The sequence below is a fragment of the Sus scrofa genome, chromosome 1, assembly GCF_054392235.1.
Source record: "Sus scrofa isolate SSC_HxYL_T2T_F1_AM1 chromosome 1, Sscrofa_HxYL_maternal_Yorkshire_Landrace_v2.0, whole genome shotgun sequence".
In the NCBI taxonomy this organism is placed as follows: domain Eukaryota; kingdom Metazoa; phylum Chordata; class Mammalia; order Artiodactyla; family Suidae; genus Sus; species Sus scrofa.
Window position 1 is genome coordinate 82,171,461 of NC_139383.1, and position 19,403 is coordinate 82,190,863.

Sequence of the window (19,403 nt, forward strand, 5' to 3'; positions counted from 1 at the left end):
GGGTTCATTGCTTTTGGATTTAGAGTAGTTTGTTACCACCGCGGCTAGTTAAGGCGAGAACTGCTTCTAAATAGGTGATTTCCTCCCTTCTTTCTGAGAAGAGCGTAAAATCAAAATCGGTAGAAACGGAGTAACAATTTTGGAAAAGGCGAGGGGAGTGGGCAACAGCCCGGGTAGAAAAGATCTCAACGCTTTCCTCTCCCCGAACTGTCCGGATGCATCGCTCCTCCCCTCGGGCCTCCAAAATGTTCTTCAGTTGGGGCGATTCTAGAATCGAACCCGAAGCCTTTGGGATCTTTAGAAACTAGAGCAAGTGAGCAAATCTGAGTCAGAGAGGCCTGGCAGGGTAGGGGTGCGTGGAGTCAGGGCCGGGAGGAGGGGAAGGCCGAGCGTTGCGAGTCTGGGGCGAGGAGGAGGGGGAGAAAGAGGGGCGGGCCGGAGGTCGGGGTCCCACAGCGGGCGGGGTCCCAGTTCCCCCTTCCCCATCCTCGCCTCCCCGGGCTCTGGTGACGTTGCGGTTCCCTCCTCCTTCCAGCAGAGCCTCAGCGCCCGCCGAGTCCCGCCCTCCTCCCCCTTCGCCCACACCCCACCCGCCCGCGCCTGCCCGGCTCGCAGTAGCGCCGCCCGAGGCTGCAGCGGCGCATCCCGTGGCGCTGCGCCCACCCGCACCCATGGCGCGGCGGGTGCGCCGAGGGTTCGGCTCAGAGGGCGCCGGGGACCCGGGAGCCCTGGAGTGAAGGAGGCTGGGGAGGGGTTCCAGAGCCTGGGCCCAGGCTGGAGAGGCGACGCCCGAGAGGACGAAGCCGCGGCGGGGAGCAGTAAGTGGAGCGGCGCACGAGTGGTAGGCAGGGGCGCGCGGCGGGCGCCGCAGTGGGCCCCGCGCGGCGCAACTTGGCAACTTTCTTCCGGAGTCTCGGGTGGGTCGCGGGCCGGGGTGGCCCGGCGCGGGCGAGAGGCAGGCGGAGCCACGTCCCCGACCAGGCGCGGAGCGCCGCGGGCTGGGCGCCCGAGTCCAGCTCGGCTGGGCTCCTGGAGGGCGCGCGAGGCGTGAAGCCAGAGCCGTGGGTTTCCCCGGCGGCCAGGCGGCTTTTCGTCCCTTCCCACCCCTCGAGCGCCTAGCGCAGAGCCAGGCGCACCGGCAGAACCGGGACATCACCTTCAGTGGGTCGGCTTCGGCCGGCCCAGCCGAGATTTCCCGGGCGGCCGGCGGGGCTTCGGTTTCCCTCTGCCCGGTAAGGTGGCACAGCTCTGCGCCCTCCTTTCCCTGCGCTCCCTGCTAATCGGGGTGGCAGTGGTCGTGTGTGGCGATCTAGGCGCTGGCAGCCCGCCTCTGTGACTGCGGAAGCCGGGGAAGAAAGTCCCGAGCCGCCCCCAGACGCTGGATTCCAGAGCCGCCGGGCTCCGGCGACACTTGGAGAATTTGTTGGTAAAATCTCACTCCCAGGCAGCTCCTGGTGGTGGAGTCGAGGGGCTGGGCGGACGAGGGGGTGGGGGGGTGGGGGCTTGACTCACAGGCTGGGAAGCTCTGTGAGACCTGCCACATGGGCTCAAGATCTGTCACGGCTGCAATCTGAGCTAAGTTTGTGACCGGAGAACTTTCTCATTTTCATCGCTCATTGGAGGCATCAGCCTCCGCTAGGACTTGCTGGCATTTCAGGCTGAAACCGAATCCATGGCTTGAAACTAGGAGGTGAACCTCATTTACCTGGAATTCCTTAGAGCAGGAAATTACACTTTTAGTTTCTATGGTTCTCCATGTGATAAAGTTCTTTTAAATAGTTGTTTCGTTAGTCATGGACTACAGAGTCATGGTTTAATTAGTATTACATTAAATTGAAGAATGGCCGTTCTCACTGAGAAACAGTTTGAAAATAGTTTTTTTTTTTTTTTCCTCCGGTATTTTATTTTTCACCTTATAGAACGTAACCTTTCAGGAATTTACTTTTCTTCAGTTTTTTTTGAAAAATTTCTCAATAGGAGGTCCCATCGTGGCTCAGAGGTTAACGAATCCGACTAGGAACCATGAGGTTGAGGATTCGATCCCTGCCTTCCTCAGTGGGTTAAGGATCCGGCGTTGCCATGAGTTGTCGTGTAGGTTGCAGAGGCGGCTTGGATCCTGCGTTGCTGTGGCTCTGGGGTAGGCTGGCAGCTACAGCTCCGATTGGACCCCTAGCCTGGGAACCTCCATATGCTGCAGGAGTGGCCCTAGAAAAGGAAAACAAACAAACAAACAAACAAACAAACCACAGTAAATGATGACCTCTATGAAATAAAATGTGATATACAATATTTTATAGAATATTCAGACAGTACTTCTAAAATGAGATCCCAAAAATGTTTGTAATGTGCATGGGAGAAATAAGATACAGGATTATTAGAGTATTTGTGTATCATATGCTACTTTTTTTTGATAATGTCCCCATATGGAGATATGGGCTCCTTTTATGATGTAGGTAAGATGTGTTCCAGTAAAAATGGAGAAGAGAAAATACTGAATTTGATGCCTCCATCATCTAGTGACCCTTCTCTGTGGGTTCAGCAAAAGGTGCAAGACAGTGCTGGCTGCTAAGGAGACACACAGAGGGGTTTAACTGCTCTTGCTCTCCGGAAGCTATTAATGTACAAAGGGAGAAACCATAAATTAGCAACACCTGGGAGTTTGAGCTTGGGCAGCTCCTTTTTCTGCGATTGATGTACTATGTCCCTATCAGTTTCATCAAGTTTTCCTTAGATACAGTGGCCTGCATGGTACATTTAAATATTGATAGTACAGTTACCAAGTAAGATGGGATTCTTGAAAAAAGAAAAAAGAACTTAGATAAAGAGGGAAATTTGCAGCAGAACACAGTATAGACCTTTGTCACCGTGGGGATTATTAGGACCTTCGTGGTCCTGCCGGGTAGAATCTGTTTGGAATTCCTCCCTCTGAGATTAGGGGACTGGCTATTTATTACAAGACACTAGGTAAAAAGTTAGGTTTGCCACATTAGGGCAGAACCATCCTAGTGCCTCATGTTTGTGTGTGCATCTGCTTTAGTGTTTATAAAATTAGTCTGCAAATTAGCTATTGACAGGTTTTCAGTGAGATTTGTTGTCCAGTCCAATATCCTTGAGAGGGCCTAGTGATCATCCAGGAGGTAAAATTCTTAACTTCACTGATGTTGCCTCCTCCTTCCCAATACCTCAATCTAAAGATGTTCTTTTAGTTTCTGAAATAGTGTTTAAAGACCATAGATGAAAAGGCATTCTGCAACTCAACAATAAAATCTTTTGTTTATACATTTCTTAATCTACTATTTTTGTAGTAGAATATTCTGGTACTTATTTCTGTTTGGCTTGGATTACACTGTGTTGCATAAAAGGAATTACATGATTTCTACTCAATATTATGATTTTAGCAAATGATGGGAGAGCAATAAAGATACAATGTTTAAATTGGGGTTTTAATATATCAGTAACTTCAGTAAAGAAATTGGTAGAAAACTAGCATTTTGTAGTTGCAGTATGTATTAAAAATTACTTAATCATTAGCATGTTTGAGTCCTAAATACAGTAAATATTCTTATTCTTTTTCACCCTCCTCCCCCATTAAAAAAAAGGAAGAGATACTGTTAATGTCCTGGGAAGTGTTTGTGGCAGGTCTTGGGGAAATTGAAAACCTCTGATAGAGGGAAGTTTATCATGATAGTGGATACTTTTATTCCATTTATTGAGACGGGCTGGATCTTTACTGCTATGAAGGCATGGGTAGGGCAGAGAGTCCATGCCCCAAAACGCTGGATACAGTTGCTGAAAAATGCATCCAATCAGAGGACAGACCAGTTCTTATTACTGTATTACATACCTTAGAATTTTCTCATTTTGGAATTAACATTATCTTCCCCTACAGTGGTTTGTAGAATAAAACTCTTTGGGGGTCACCAGATTACCAGTAGCTATTTTTTTGTTGGTTTGGGGTTTTTTGCTTTCTTTAGGGCTGCACCTGCAGCATATGGAAGTTCCTAACCAGGGGTCGAATCAGAGATACAGTTGCTGTCCTACACCACAGCTACACCAGATCCAAGCCGCGCCTTTGACCTACACCTCCGCTCACAGCAACGCCCAGATCCTTAACCCACTGAACAGGGCCAGGGATCAAACCTGCATCCTCATGAATCCTAGTCGAGTTCATTAACCACTGAGCTGCAAAGGGAACTCCACCAGTAGCTATTTGGATGACACAATGCAATCCTCTAAACCTAGAGTCAGTGCCCCACATGGCATTTAGGCCAGTGCACAAGCCCAGAGTACCAAAAAGAGAAGTTATTTTCCAGTGAAATTCATATGGTGAATTAAGGACAGAATGGGAAGTCGAGATTAAAGCCCTAGATTCCAGAGGCACTGATGCTAATAGTTTGCTATTTGCTGATAGCAATAATTAGAAATGGATGAATTTCAGAAAGTCTTGTCAACACTAAAGCCAAACTCTAATAGCAAATTCTTTTTTAAAAATTAAACGTTGAATCATGTGTATAATATTTTAATTAATTTTTCTTTAAAGAAAATCTTTCCATATATGTTAGTAAATAAATGCAGTCCTAGGTTCTGACCCATCTAACTTTAGTGTTTCACAGCTTCTAGTTACATATGAAAAAGTGGTTTGGTTAGGGGATGGTGGAGAGAGATTGCAGGAAAGAATCATACTAGAAAGAAAAGTAGAAAGTGTTGGGTTGGAATAAAGAGGGGCCATTAGGAAACTCTTGCTTATGAATTCGTATGCATTTAGACAGCTGAAGGAAGGAGTCTTAGCTCATACAGCTACATGAACGCTTGCATTTTAAAACTGCCTAGTAATTTAACATTCTTTTTCAAATAATTCTAATATTTTGATATTTTAGCCTAGGAAATGGAGAGTGATATGGAGCAGGTGTCTTATACTCATTTTAGGGGTATAGAAATGGAAATACTGTGAAGGTAAGAGAAAACTTGTCTATCATTTACAAATAATTAGTGCCTACCTTATGTATGAGGTGAACCTAAATAGCATATTTAATTCTACTCTGCTCCATTCATGTTGTTAAAGATGCCCACATTTCATTTTCCTACAGATCTAATTTATTATCCCTTTTACTACTCATTACGGCCCATGAACTGTCAGCTGCCTGGAATGTTTATGTGCTTCCCAGGCTTCTGTAAATGGACTGTTGTACAGACCAAAGCTACCACCTCCCACTCTGCCTGTCTCTTCTCATCCTCATCAGGATTCCATCATGAGGCCTCTTCTAAGTCCCAGGGGTCCTAGTTGGCTTCAGGTCTTTGGTGCTTTACCAGGAAACTTGTTGCTTCCTTCTGCATGTCTGTGTATTTCAAAATCTCCAATCTATGGAGTGTGTGGATTTCAGGTCCTCTGTCAAATGCCTAGCAGAGTATAAACCTGCAGGAGGTGGAGTGTTCAGAGTTAATTGAAGATCACACACACACGAAAAAGAAGTATGGTTTTACTTTGGAAAGAGAAGAACAGATTGTTAAGGGCTTCTTGAATGGAGTGGTGGGTTCAGTCCTTAATTCCAAATGACACTGAATTTTCATGTGCTTTAAGATTACCCTGGATTTCCTTCTAGGTTTTTTGTTTGTTTGTTTGTTTGTTTTTGCTTTTTAGGACTGCACCCACAGCACATGGAGGTTCCCTGGCTAGGGGTTGAATCAGAGCTGTAGCTGTTGGCCTACACCACAGCCACAGCAACACCAGATCTGAGCTGAGTCTGTGACCTACACCACAGCTCAAGGCAACGCTGGATCCCCAACCTGCTGAGCCAGGCCAGGGATCGAACCCTCATGGATACTAGTTAGGTTCATTAACTACTGAGCCACGAAGGGAACTTCCTCCTTTTAGTTGTTTCAACTCCCTTGGGATATTCCATAAACACAGCCTTGGTAAGTGTTGTCATCTGATGTTAGTAAACAATTTCTGAAAGAACAGGATTTGCCTCTTGAGTAATATGGAGTAAACATCCTGATAATAAGCATGACTTTAGCATTTTTCTCATGTGTAACAAACTTAGCTCATGAGCAACAGGCATTTAATGCAAGCAGAAGTTATACCACAACCAAGTTGACTCAGCATTTCATAGCTCTTAAAAGGAATTTGTAAAGGAAATGGGCTCACCAAGCTTGTGGGTCTATAATATTTTTATTAATGAAGTACACAGGCAATATAGTGGCTTTACTGTTGGAGTCTAATGGCTATTGCCAAAAAAAAAAAAAGGAGGGGGGGGACATTTCTTAGCAATTCCTGAGGTGGGAGTTAGCAACATGAGGTTAGATATATAAATTTTAGTGTAAAATGTTAGTAATCTGCAGATGATGTTGTGAAATTACTCATTTAAAGAAATAACAGACTACAAGTTGACACCTTCATTTAGAGTATTCCTTTACATTGTATTGAAAGTGTTATTGCTTTTTTTTGGTCTTTTTGTTTTTTAGGGCTGCACTGGTGGCATATGGAGGTTCCCAGGCAAGGGGTCGAATCAGAGCTGTAGCCATTGGCCTGTGCCAGAGCCACAGCAACACAGGACCTGAGCTCCCATCTGTGACCTACACCACAGCTCCTGGCAATGCCAGATCCTTAACCCACTATTCGAGGCCGGGATCAAACCCCAGTCCTCATGGATGCTAGTTGCGTTCGTTAACCACTGAACCAAGACGGGAACTCCAGGTTATTGCATTTCTAAAGTAAGCTCACATCCAGAAAGTTGGATCAGTGATAAGAAACTCAAGATTGCATGATACAAATCATCAGGTAGTTTAAAAATGTTGCAGGTCAAAGTGCACTCAAGACCTTGACACCCAGGAGCGCAGTAGTGAAGACGTCCTGACTGCAGGATAGCACTGCTTACCTTCTTTACAGTTCGGTCAGCTTTTCTTCTGGAAACAGTGCTGTGTTTTTGCTGTTTGGATGGATCTGAGGACAGACTATAAGTAAGGGATTTCTGGAATTCCACAAATTCTGGTCAAGAACTTTTCTTGGGGCCTTGGCAGTTGGATGATATCATTCTAGGAGCTACCAAGGGGGCCAGGCTCACTAGCCCCGTGGATAATTAAGCTGGGCCAGCTGGATTTAGGAATCACCTGCAGTGTTTACACTTCTCCCATGGGGTGGGGGGGGAGGGGGGTGGCAGGAAGGGAAACAGAGCCTGAAAGGGAATGTCGAACAGCTGTTTTCCATCTTCCCTGAAGAAAAAGAAGAGGAAATCGACTTACAGCAAGCATCAAGAGGGATTTATGCTAAATACAGGGAAGTTTTTCTGAATGTTTTAACCTTCAGAATGGCTTTATGAAGGAGGCCTTTGAGTTCTTGTCTGTTTAGAAAGGTTTAAGTGAGGTGGTCCAGCAGGGAGGTTAGTGTTTGTCTTCTGGGGTTCTAATTTCATGACTTCTGCTCATCTGGATTTGAACATCTTAGAAATTAAAAGTGACCTAGTTGTACGAATGTAGAAGAAATGACCAGTTTGGGTGTTGGAAATACAAGTTGTCTATAGTTTTGACTTCGTTCTTAGAACCAAGTATTTATGAACTACTTATATATTGATCTTATATAAGATTGCTTCAACCTTTCATTCTGGAAGCTCCTCTCCTCTGCTTAAGCTATATTCTCCCCAAATAGGTCACTTTTCTCCATATTTCTCTTTTATTTTAGAAAATTCGTAAAAAAGAAAAAAAAAAGACTTGGCACCAGACTGTGGTGTTCCACTTGGACTTTTAGTAATATATTTTACATTTCTCTGCTCCATTTTTTATGGTAGAAGGAGACTGGCAACGTGGTCCCGTGAATGTATGGGGCATTCATTAGCTGTGTGGTCAAAACAAACAGAGGTTGCCCATGTCAGAAAGAATCTGGAAACGTCTCTCATATTCCAGACTTCTTAGAGCAGTATTTTGGGTTAGAAGTAATAATGGTATTTCAAGAAACAGAATGTGAACTTTGTTTCATTTTTGCATGGGAAGATAGAATCTCTGATAGAATTAGTTGGTGGTTTCAGGCCAGTGTTTTTTTTTTTTTTTTCTCAGTAATAAACTCAGGCAGGACTTAAGATGTAATTGTCTTCAAAGCAGGTTCATGTTGTTGCTGCAGAGGTGTTGGAAAATGCACACACAGCCAATACTGTGTCACTGGTTTTGGGGGATGCCAAGAAGTGGGCCCAACAAGGTCAGTGTCTTAGGCAATTGGAATTAAATGTTTCTACTTAGTTTTTTAGCCTGTAGTTTTAAAACGATGTTGAAGTGCTTTTCGCAATTACCTTTCTCAAAGGAAACTGATTCTTGGAATCACTGCAAAGCCTGCCCAGTTAACTTAGGTAAAAGTGTCTTTTGCTGTCTCCCTTAGTTGTGAAGTTAATTTCTTCCTCTTTCTTTACTATAAGTCTTCTACAAGTTAGAGCTTGTTGGTTTTATGAAAACCCAGGAGCAGTAGAGTGCAGAATAACTGAGCAGTAGCTTTTGTGCAGTCGTTCAGTTTGTCCTTTCTTCAACTCTAGTGTGAAATTTTAAGATCCACCTTTTTGTCTAAGGAAACTCATATTGTTTAGACAGGATTCATCCCCTTAATCATGTACCCTGTTTGGGTTCTAAGGGTTTCCTCATTAGATTTTTTAGACTTACTGTGAATCGCATAGAATTATTCCGTATAAAATCCAAATTGACAAGCAGTGTTTGAGTATCTACTGTGGAAAACTTAAAAATTCAATTTTACCTCTACTTGTTAAATTGAATCTGGGCAGTTTTAGGTTAAGCTGGACCACTTTCAGTCTCTCTTTCTTGGAGAAGAAACGTGTTGGCAGTATTTATAGTACTAAATTGCCATAAAATGATAAATCCTGTGCCTAAAGAAGTTGAATGGTACTAGCAGTGTTAGGGTGGTTATGTAACAGACCCTTCTTTGTGTGGTTGCAGTTTTTTTTCTTGTTGGTGAAGCCACTGAAGTTTGGTTCAGTGATTGCAAGTTTTAGAAAAGATAAATCTGTGTTACTAGGAATGAATGCTTTGATATAGAACTTTTTCCAATGTACTTTTGAACCTGGAGAGTCGGATGAAAGAACAGTATACTCTCACGGTAGAAATACTGAAAGGGTTTAGTCACTCAGCAAGTATTTGCCAGGTACTTCTGTGTTTGAGGGGACGTCTGGGTGGAGGCAGAGAGGAGCGGCAGGCAAAAGAAACAGGACATGGTTTCCAGCCTTTGGGAGCTGTAATATCTGGTTGGAGAAGGATAACTGAGTGTGAAACTTTATGAGCGCTATTGAGTGTTGAACAGAGACAAATGCATGCAGCAGCATTGCAGGAAGGAAGACGCCTGTGAGGATTGCACGGACAGAGAATGCTCAGCTAGGAGGGGAGTCTGAATTGGGCCTCTGAGGATTTTATGCCAAAAAGGGGAGGGGAAAGAACCCAGCTAAGCAAGGCAAGAGGAGTGAGCAGAGGAATGGAGCGGCTGCCAGGTCCAGGTCGAGGAGAATATCTTAGAAAAACCATGGGGATTCCCTTACCTCCTGTAATGACATTCTTTCTACCTTATCTCCTTCATATAGTCTATCAGTATTTTCCACAAATATTTTTGGAAAGCTTGTGTTGCATGTAATCATTGGTACATGACCTGATGGGAAAGACAAAGAGACTGAGACCCCCTGCCTCCCAGGAGCTTATACCTGAGCAGGTGAAATCTGCCTCAAATCCCTTTGGGATCCAGAGGACACCAAACAATAAATGTGAGAAAAGAAGATCACAGGTCCTTCAGATCACTCAGTATGCATGTTATTAGTACTCAGTACATAAATTTGTAGAGATAATTAAAGCTGTAACCATTCTTATTGACCCCCTTTTAGGGCCCAGTCCAGTGAATTCTTCCTTCTTCAGTGCAGCCGGAAGTATTTACTTCTCTAAATTACAGTAGTACTCTGTCATTCTATGCCAACTTCCTTTTTCTTTATTGCTTTCTGTAAACATTATATTTCCATTTTATAAGATGGCATATGCACTTTCTTGGTCAGCAGCGTCTCTGAATTTGCAAAGAATAATGAGAAATGCATATAAGGGGCCACCAGGAAGACCACTTATGGCTGGAGATGCTTGGGAAGGCTTCATAAGCAGTACCATGTCCTAGGAGGTCGGTGCAGAGCAGGTAGAGGGAATCTCACAAAAGAGAGTAACAGTGGGAATCAAGGACACATAGAACAGTTGTTGTGCTCAAGCAAGGATGAGGAGATAAGTGGGAAGGGAGAGTTTGTATAGGGAGGAAATGAGTGGCAGTGTTGAAAAGATAAGCCAGAGGTAGGCTGTAGAAGCTCTTAGAGGAGGAAGTGGTTCATTTTGCTGTGGGAATGGAGGCTCTTGAGTAGGGAAGTGACGTAATGATGGTGATTAATTTGGAAGGAACTTTATGGTTTATAAAGACAGTTATTTCATGGGTCATATTGGCAGGCTGCCTGGGTTTACCTCCTGGCTCCTTCACTTTCTGTGTGACCTTGGGTAACTTGCTTATTCTGTCTGTGCCTCAGTTTCCTCAGCTGTGAAAAGGGGATGATATGAATATCTCCATGATGGGGCCATGGCAAAGATTAAATGAGTCACTCTTGTGATGTGCTTAGCATAGTCCCTGGCACTTGTAAGCTCTGTATATGGTTACTGTTTATAGCAGCCTTTAGTGTGGATAGGAAAAGAATTACTGTCCCTACTTTAGAAATGAGAAAATTGTAGAGCCAGGAGTCTGTATAGTTTGTTAGGGCTGCCTGACCATCAGTTCAGACATAATTGGCTTGTTCTGCACAGCCTGCATGGTCTCCAGCAGTCAAGTAAAACTTTTCCTCAAAAATTGTTTCCCAACTAGTAACAGTTTTATAGACAGATCTTTAAAAACTCATCATGAGACATTTTGAGCACAAAATAATAGGGACAAGATAGGAGTGAAAGGAAGAGTAATTCATTAGAAAGCATCCTTAGTCTTCTGAAATCTCTACATGAAAGAAACGTTGGCAGGGCAGAGGATGTTTTTAAAGGTTTCTGAATAAAAGCACTCATAACACCTTTATGCCCAACCATTAAATCATGATAATAATCATTGAGAATGTGGATAAAAGTGGGGACAGGAAGGGACTCACTTTAAATTTCAAAACATAACAACCTCAGCGAAATTCTTAACACTGAAGGGAACAGCCACCCAGCAGAAGGGGAGGCCTGGCTGGTCTGGGCTTGAGGAGAGAGGGGAGGGGTGGGCTGGACGTTGTGAGGTGGCATTTAGGAAAAGACTATGAGAAAACTCATTTGAGGGATGTTGGGAATCAGCATGGGAGGCCCAGGGAGTGGACTGCGGTGAGAGGCAGGCCAGGTATGTTAACAGGGGCTTGGTGGGCGTGGGGGCATTGCGTACCAGCCTCAGCCTGGAGCAGACACGGAGCTTTGCACCTGAGAGAGCGATGGGAGGGCTGAGCGCAGTGGCCACTCTCAGAAAACTCTGTAATATTCACTCTCAGCAACCTTGAAAGGTTCAAGCACTGTAGTACCTTTTATTTCCAAAAGGTTTATCTTGATACATAAAAGATTTTTTTTTTTTTTTTTTGCTTTTTGTTTTCGGTCTTTTTAGGGCCACACCTGTGGCACATGGAGGTTCCCAAGCTAGGGGTTGAATTAGAGCTGCAGCTGCTGGCCTACACCACAGCCACAGCAATGCTGGATCCATAACCCACTGATCGAGGCCAGGAATTGAATCCATGTCCTCATGGATACTAAGTTGACTTTGTTACCCCTTTTTACAGTGGTAACATTGGAAACTCCCATAAAAGATTTTTATTGTTTCTTTTTATGTAGTTATATTTATGTAACTATCTAATTATAGATATAGTTATGTCTGAGTAGTTTACATAGTTCACACATTAATTATTCTATAAATTTTCTTTGTTTCTAAGTGCTAGGCACTCTTCAGTGTTGAGGATATAGCAGAAAGCAAAGTGCCCTCTTGAAGCTTACATTCTAGAATGGGGAGCCAGGTGTATGAAAGAAATAAATAAATTATATAGTAGATTAGAGGGCTGTAAGTGCCACAAGGGGAAAAAAAAAAAAACAAAAACAAAAAAAACAAAAAAAAAAACAGCCCCAGAAAGGAGTTAGGGAATGGTGGTGGTTGGGCATGGTAAGGGTATAACTTAAATAAGCTGGTTCCATCCAGCCTCACTGAGAAAGTGGCATTTGAATGAATCCTTGAAGGAGGTGAGAGAACAAGCTATGGGGATGCCTGGGAGTAGCTTTCTGGGCAGAGGAGAGAGCACACCCGTGTGTACAAGAACAGCAAGGAGGCCACGTGGCTAGGATGGGGAAGGGGATGCGAGAGGCATAGGACGTGAAGACAGAAGTAACACAGCCAGGCTGTGTAATGACCTGAGAGCTACTGTCGGTCCATTGCTGCTGACTCGAAGTGAGATGGGACACCACCGAGGGTTTTTAAACACTGTGGTGACACAGTCTGAATTAGGGTTGAAAGGATTGTTCTGGCCCGTGTTGAGAATGACTGCTGGAGGTGAGGGTGAAGGCAGAGAGACTAGTTAGGAGGCTGTTGCAGTAATTTGAGCAAGTGTATGATGCAGCTTAGGCTGCGATGGTGGTGGCCAAAGTGGCTGGATTCTGGACGGATTTTGACGGTAGAGCCAACAGAATTTGCTGATGGTCTGGATGTGGAGACGGGGGCGGGGGTGGGGGGGAAGGAGGGGAAGTTTGGGTCTGCTTGGTTGCCAGGAACAGGGCCCGAGACGGGGAATTCTGAGAAGGCTAGTGCCTGGTTTTTTGGGTTAATTACATCTCTGGATCACTGTCTTACACACTGAGTCAGTGGTATTCTGAGTTTTGATTATGATTCATAGGAGGGCATTTGGAAAGTACTCAGGGATGTTGATGCCAAAGAACCATGATCTGTGTGACAGAAATGAGAATCAACAAATGTACATGTAAAAATGTTTGAGAATGTGAAAGGCAGCAAAAAAAAAGGGGGGGGGGTAAAATTTATCATTGGTGAGTATTTAAAGATTGAAATAATGGGAGAATACTTGAATGTAAATAAGAAATGAAAGAGAACTTTGTAAAACTTTCCAATAAATGAAATTTTAATTGTACTCCAATGAACTGGAATTGCATGTTTAATGCCAGCAAATTACTTTCCTATGAAAATCTTTTAAGGCTTTTGCCTCACAGCAATGTATTGCATTTTTAGACAGTATCTGTAGCTTTTAAGTGGCCTGTAAGTCCTTGGCTTCAACAGCAACATTTTTGGACAGGATCATTTTTTCTGGGTTTAAGATGGAAAAATATCAAACGTTGAGAAAGATTTGGTGAAAAGTATCACAACGTTTTCTTTTCTAATAGGACAAAGTATTATGGCAAGACTCTCAGAATTCTAACAGGAATTTAGATGATTGAACTAATTTAGATGATTAAACAGAGAGTCCCCAAGACCACTAGTGGGCTCAGTGATTCACTAGAAGGATTCAAAAAACTGTTATAATTGGGAGTTCCCGTCGTGGCTCAGCAGAAATGAATCTGACTAGAATCCATGACACTGAGGGTTGAATCCCTGGCCTCGCTCAGTGGGTTAAAGATCCAGCATCCGCGTGAGCTGTGGTGTAGATCGGAGACGTGGCTTGGAACCCTTGTTGCTGTGGCTGTGGTGTAGGCTGGCAGCTGTAGCTCTGATTCGACCCCTAGCCTGGGAACTTACATATGTCTCGAGTGTGGCCCTGAAAGGCCAAAAAAAAAAGATATGTGACAACACATGCCAGCCAGGGACGTTCACTGGAGCCTTGGTGTCCAGGGCTTTTATTGGGGTTTAGTCTTGTAAACATGCAGCGCCCGCATGACTGACTTCAGTTGTTCAGACTCTAGCCCCCAGAGCAAGGACAGGAGCTCATCATGAGCCACATCGTTAGTATAACCTTTCTGATGAAACAGGTACCACATGGCCCAGGACCTTCAGCATACAACACACTGCTATCAGGAGAATATTACAGGGGCCCAGAACTCACCTCCCATGAGCTGGACAAGGGCCAGTCCTGAAGATAGGCCTTTCCTGGAAATGTGTAGGGTTTGAGCAATAGTTTGCTGAGTACCTTTCTTGTGTAACTTGGTAGGACCTTGGATGTAGTACTCATGCTTCTTAGAGTCATTATCATTAGAAGGTAAACTTAGAGGACGTTATGCTGGGGAAGATAAGGACACACAAAATATACATCGTTTTAGCTAAATTCATAAATGACTGAACCAGAGTAGATCTCCAAAAGGTTAAGTGTGTTTTGTGTGTGTTTCCCTGCAAATCTGTAAATGATGTTATGATACATCGCACAGAAGTTTGCAGATACTGGGCTAAAAGAAGAGAGGAACTGACGTGCAATTCGATGGCATTGACTGGAATCAGGAAAGAGGCGGAAAGGAGGAAAGGTAGCCTAGAAGTTGATGTTGAGGCAGAGGAATTGACTCATGAAACTCTTGAGACTAACTTGCCATCTGCAAGCTGGAGCCCAGGAGAGCTGATGGTGTAAGTTCCAATCCAAGGGCAGGAGGAGACTGATGTCCCAGCTCATTTGATCAAGCAAAAAGAGGGAGATGGAGGGAGGGGGAGAGGGGGCATCGAGGGAAGGGGGATGCTCCCTCTGCCTTCTTGCTCTGTTCAGACCCTCACTGCATTGAATGAGGCTTATCTGTATCTGAGAGAGCAGTTTATTCTGTCTATCAATTCTAATGCTAACCTCTTCAGGAAACCTTTCCACAGACACAACCAGAAATAACATTGAACCAACTATCTGGGCATGGCCAGTCAGTGGCGAGTCAAGTTAACACATAAAATTAACTATCATTGCTGAAAAGAAAAGAAATCGCATCTCTCAAAATTGAAGGGGAAGATTTGGTTACAGATTTAAAGGTAGTTTTATTGCAGTTCCCATTGTGGCTCAGTGGTAGCAAACCCTACTGGTATCCATGAGGCTGTGGGTTTAATCCCTGGCCTTGCTCAGTGGGTTAAGGATCCAACTTTACTGTGAGCTGTGGTGTACGCCGGCAGCTGCAGCTCCAATTCATCCCTGGAATTGGAAACTTCCATATGCTGCAGGTTCATCCTTAAAATGCAAAAAAAAGAAAAAAAAATTTTTAAATGGTAGTTTTATCCACAAATTCAAAGAATTACATTACCAACTGAATGTTAATGTATAATGCAGGAAATAGAAAATATATTTCAATCAACATCAGATTTAAAAAAATTTAAATTCAGGAGTTCCTGTTGTGGCTCAGTAGGTTAAGGACCTGATGTTGTCTTTGTGAGGATGCGTGCTTGATCCCTGGCCTCGCTCAGTGGGTTAAGGACCTGGCATTGCTATAAGCTGTAGTGTGGGTCACAGATGTGGCTAGGACATGGTGTTGCTGTTGCTGTGGCATATAGGTCAGGAGCTGCAGCTCTGATTCGACCCCTAGCCAAGGAAATTCCCTAGGCCACAGGTGAAGCCATAAAAAAACAATAAAAATTTAAAGTCATAAGTTTTTTTATCTTTTAAATTTCATCAAGATGGATATTTCTATGTTTAGGATATTTTTTTTGTCTGTGTAAGCACATCTGTATCAGCATGGTGTTATCAGTGAGCTTTATCTGTATAACATTTGGTGGATGAAGAAATACTATTAAACTTGGAAAGGTCTTTTCTCTTCAGACTCATTCAGTTAGTAAGAATATGTAGCCTGAAAGTTATAAATGTGCAGTTGAGCAGGAAGAAGAAAGATCAACTTCTTGGCTCAAATCCTTTACGTTTGTCAAAATATTTGGTCTCTTTCAGCTCTTTAAGAATCTTCAAGGTTCTGAATATACTGGGCGTTGTACCTATTTTAAAAATAAGCTTCTGTGAGTGATGGTTTTTGAGCATTTCCTCCCGATGTCACGGTGCACTTCCTCTCCGTTGAACTGACCTTGGTGTTCTCCTTGACAAGATGATGACAACCGCTAGCATTTAGTGAACGCTTTCTAAATCCCAGGCACCCTTTTAATGCTTGAAGCTAACTTAAGTTCGCAGAAACCCTGTGAAGAAGGTTTATTTTATTCATTGGAGAGGAGGAAGCAGAGACACAGCTGAGGATGTGGTGGGATTCTAGCCCTGGAAGTCTGGCTCCAGCCTGTGCTCTCAACCACCAAAAGGGTCCAGAGAGGAATGATAAACAGCATTTGGGGGGAACACCTACCCAAACGTGTTAAGTACTTTATAGGTGTTATGTCATCTAATCTCCCAACCAATCTGTGAGACAACTAACCATTTTTATTTTCATTTTAAGTAAGGGAGTAAGTTTAGAGAGTTAGCTTGTCCAGGGTCGTGCAGTGGTGAAAAAAAGCCACCCTGACCCCCGGTGCCAGCCCTCTTGCTACCTCACCCATTCGGCCTCATGGAGCTACGGCAGGAAGAAAATTTTTGCTTTAGTTTTCATAGGCGTTTCATGGGGTTTCGTTTAACTGTTGTTTGAAACTGTATGAGTTTATATTTAGCTCTTGGCTTCATTATTTTTATTCATCATCTTTTCATGCTTTATATTTCTAGACAGTAATGCCAGAAAAGAATGTTTTCATGGTTAAAGCTATTGCTGAGAAAGCCAAAGCTGATTTTTCAGACCCTTCCAGAAAATCTTTGATTATGTAATGTTTAGAAAAATTTTGAAAAAAATTAATGGTCTTTTGGGGCAGGTACAAGAAGTTAAATAAACTGCTTGAGACTAAGGGAGAATTCTTACTCACCTTTATTGGCAGATAGTAATAAAGGTACTGCAGTTTCAAAAAGATCATCAGAAACACCAGTTTCTTAGATTGTTATCTAATAGTTATTTGGGGCAGAGCTTAGCTTTTCTTGTTTACTTTGTGTTTTCCTACCTAGTTCACTTTGTAGATTAATAGCTGCTCAATAGATAGCTGAATTACTTAATATTTATAAGAAATTCTTACCCTGGCACATATAGATAGGGAATTGATATTCCAATTCTGAAAAACAATGCAGTGGGAAACTTAATGTGTGTAAATTACTACTTTAAAAAGTTTTTCTCTTTAAATTTTTTTTTTTTTTTTTTTTTTTTTTTTTAAGGGCTGCACTCTCGGCATATGGAAATTCCCAGGCTAGGGGTCGAATCGGAGCTGTAGCTGCCAGCCTACACCACAGCCATAGCAACACTGGATCTGAGCTGAGTCTGCAACCTACACCACAGCTCACAGCAGCGCCAGATCCTTAACCCACTGAGTGAGGCCAGGGATCAAACCCATGTCTTCATGGATATTAGTTGGGTTCGTTACCACTGAGCCACGATGGGAACTCCCGGATGACTACTTTTAAAGGATTCAGAATACCAAAAAAAAAAAAAAAGAAAAGAAATGTACTTAGTTATATTTGCTGTTAAGTTATTCTGAAAATAGTATCAAAGTAAAAAATTCTGAAGCCAATTTTGAAGGAGCGCACACCAGGCAAAACCCTCCTCCTGCATTATGCCTTGAGGTTGACAGCCACAAACTTACTCATTCAAGTATCTGGCAAATGGGGAGTTACCATCGTGGCGCAGTGGTTAACGAATCCGACTAGGAACCATGAGGTTTCGGGTTCGGTCCCTGCGCTTGCTCAGTGGGTTAACGATGCGTTGCTGTGAGCTGTGGTGTAGGTCGCAGACGAGGCTCGGATCCCGCGCTGCTGTGGCTCTGGCGTAGGCCGGAGACTACAGCTCCAATTGGACCCCTAGCCTGGGAACCTCCATATGCCGCAGGAGCGGCCCAAGAAATAGCAAAAAAAAAAAAAAAAAAAAAAAAAAAAGGCAAGTATCTGGCAAATGGGAGAATGGTGCCTTCAGACTTGACACCAGGAAGTATCTGTGGCCATTTGAAACATAATCTAGATTAGTTATCCTTCTCATATAAGGAAGTTATACAGTTATCATTGTTGTGTAGGAAGAAAGTGAGCTGTAGATTACGAGAAAAGGTGGCGTCTTCACAAAGTCCTTCCTGGGGAGAATGTAGAAATGTTCTTTGACTGCACAGAGCTGCACTTCACTTATAGACCTGACCTAAAGTTTCTCCAAAGTTGAGTGGGAAGGTGATGAACATCATTATTATACATAGTGCGGTTTTGCTGTGTGGGTTCACGGTTTTAATTACTCCCTTAGCAGTGTGAGTAAATTCTTGGGGGCACCAAACATTATAATTTCATGTGGATTTTTGTTTGGAAATGACTTTGGGAGGAGATAGATTTTATTCCACCCTACAAATGAGGGAACAATAAGCCCTCAGTAAAAAGAACTTTCATTTTGATTAAGAGCCTTTGGGTTCCTTTCTTTCTTTCTTTCTTCCTTTCTTTCTCTCTCTCTCTCTCTCTCTCTCTCTCTCTCTCTCTCTCTCTCTCTCTCTCTCTCTCTCTTTCCTTTTCTTTTCTTTCTTTTTGCTATTTCTTGGGCTGCTCCCGTGGCATATGGAGGTTCCCAGGCTAAGGGTCGAATCGGAGCTGTAGCCGCCAGCCTACGCCAGAGCCACAGCAGCGCGGGATCCGAGCCTCGTCTGCGACCTATACCACAGCTCACGGCAACGCCGGATCATTAACCCACTGAGCAAGGGCAGGGATCGAACTCGCAACCTCATGGTTCCTAGTCGGATTCATTAACCACTGCGCCACAACGGGAACTCCCGAGGCTTTGGTTTTTAAATTTTTCTTCTTTTGGCTGCGTCCACAGGCTTTACACATTAGGGAGTATAAATGTAGGAAATGATTGTGGAGTACCCAAACTGTATGTTTTCTTAACATTTGACATATTGAAGAATAATACTAGATTTATTTCATGACAAAACGTTACCAAGGACATGGAAGGCTTTATTTTGAAATTGAGGAAACAATATTTAAAAAAAAATTTATCCTAATTTTATGATTAATAAAATGGAGATAGGAAAGTCAGGAGAACTTTAAAAATATGTGTATTCTGTTACCTAAAATATGTGGAAACAGTGAAGTAGTATGTGTGAGGCCACAGCAAGATGTTTCTCAAATACTTAGAAATAGATTTCTTTGAGAGTTAAATCCTGAAATAGACCAGAGAAGGAAATATGTACTCTGCTAGGATGTTAGTGCTCTAGGGCCATTAGTTTGCCAAAAACCTGATTGGAGGACTCAGAGGGAGGGAACTTGGGTTTCCATGGAAGCACGAACAAGGAGAAGTTGTAGTTGCTAACTTCTGCAGGGTCTACACATTTTCCAGGGGAGAGGGTTCAATATTAGGGACATTCAGTTGTCTGATCTGCTGGGCTGTTTTAGCCCTTCCTGGATGAGGGTGCATTGGGTTCTAATGTGAGAGGTTTAACTGCCCTATCAGATGATCACCTTTGGGCCCTGGCCTCGCTGTCA

The 19,403-nt window shown here is 43.4% G+C and overlaps 1 protein-coding gene across 3 annotated transcripts in view; it reads left to right on the forward strand.

Annotated features, from left to right (window-relative positions):
• Positions 1 to 611: 611 nt before the first annotated feature.
• The window catches only part of DSE (dermatan sulfate epimerase), a 66,840-nt gene continuing 48,048 nt past the window's right edge, over positions 612 to 19,403 (forward strand). Inside the window, exon 1 of one of the 3 annotated variants that reach the window (XM_021091551.2) lies at positions 612 to 841. The gene's annotated coding sequence lies outside the window, so the exon portion shown is untranslated. Of the gene's footprint in view, positions 842 to 924; positions 1,427 to 19,403 lie in introns of those variants that run through there. The other 2 variants (XM_005659399.4, XM_021091554.2) reach the window with 2 other exon arrangements.